General features: G+C 26.5%; 1 long non-coding RNA gene across 1 annotated transcript; it reads left to right on the forward strand.

Moving 5' to 3' along the window:
- The first annotated feature begins 6 nt into the window (after positions 1 to 6).
- LOC112456723 lies at positions 7 to 1147 on the forward strand. The gene is made up of 3 exons (XR_003041005.1): positions 7 to 126; positions 466 to 807; positions 878 to 1147. It is a non-coding gene; the product is annotated as an uncharacterized LOC112456723 (long non-coding RNA).
- Positions 1148 to 1153: the final 6 nt, after the last annotated feature.

The following is a 1153-nucleotide window of genomic DNA, read 5'->3' on the forward strand; positions in this document are numbered from 1 at the left end:
TAGAATGACGCTTGTGTCGACTTGAGTCGCTAAATGAAAAGCACACAATAGATACTTACATACAGTAATTTGATAAAAAAAAAGAAAAGAAGAAGTAACCTGAAAGAAGATAAACATGGCAATAAAGTATGTAAATAAATATTTATGTTTGTATAATCCTTTTTAACATGATTCTGTTCAACAATAATTTAGAAGATCTGACAGTAAATATTAAACTACGTTATATAAATATATTTTTATTTATTATATGGTATATTATTTATTATCATCCATATCACACATATTTATTAATTAGATAATTTACATTAAATATGTTTAAAATGTGTGTATGTGTGTGTATTTACTTGTTAGAATAGTGATAATAGCAACATTGAGTTATTTACAAACACTTGATTATAGTTTATTAATGTAAGATATTAATTTCTAATTGTATACATTGTACTTTTCGGTTTTGTTATATTACAGACTATTTCAATGAAGAACTTGCAGTCATTGCAAGCTGTTGGAAAAATAGTTTTGACGAAGGTTGATACAAATAACTATAATCATCTGCAAGAAAAAATGGATTCTGTCGTCTCTCAACAAAATAGTCATACTAATGAACAACTAAATCAAAGGAAAAACAGATGTAACAATAGTTTCACAAGAATCTCAGGATAAATTTATATGGACAAAACAAGCCACTTTTGCGCTTTTATCTGCTTATGAAGCTCGAAATATTGAAACAGATACTACAAAAAAAAAAATAAAAAATTTTGGCAGTCAATAACTATTGAGCTTAATGAACTATCACTATTTAATGTTCCAGTAAGTTTACAAAACATTACTATTTATTATTTAACTTGTGTTGTGTTTGCATTCTATTTTATTTGTACAGTTAACAGGTGATCAAGTAAGATGGAAATTTAGTGCGCTAAAAAATCGTATAATAAAAAGAAAAATCGTACAAGTGGAAATGCTCCAAAGATCTTTGATGACGTTGAAGAACTAATGGATATTTTGGGTGATAAAAATAGTAATTTTAATAAAGAAAATAGCTTTAATTCACCAATATTGGAGCATAATGTATCCAATCAGCATGAAGTTCAAAATGCAACAACTGATTGTGAGTTACAAAATGTTAATATGGAGCAAGAATCGAATAGTAATGAAA

Source organism: Temnothorax curvispinosus, unplaced genomic scaffold, assembly GCF_003070985.1.
Source record: "Temnothorax curvispinosus isolate PA1 unplaced genomic scaffold, ASM307098v1 QBEX01007091.1, whole genome shotgun sequence".
Taxonomy (NCBI): Eukaryota; Metazoa; Arthropoda; class Insecta; order Hymenoptera; family Formicidae; genus Temnothorax; species Temnothorax curvispinosus.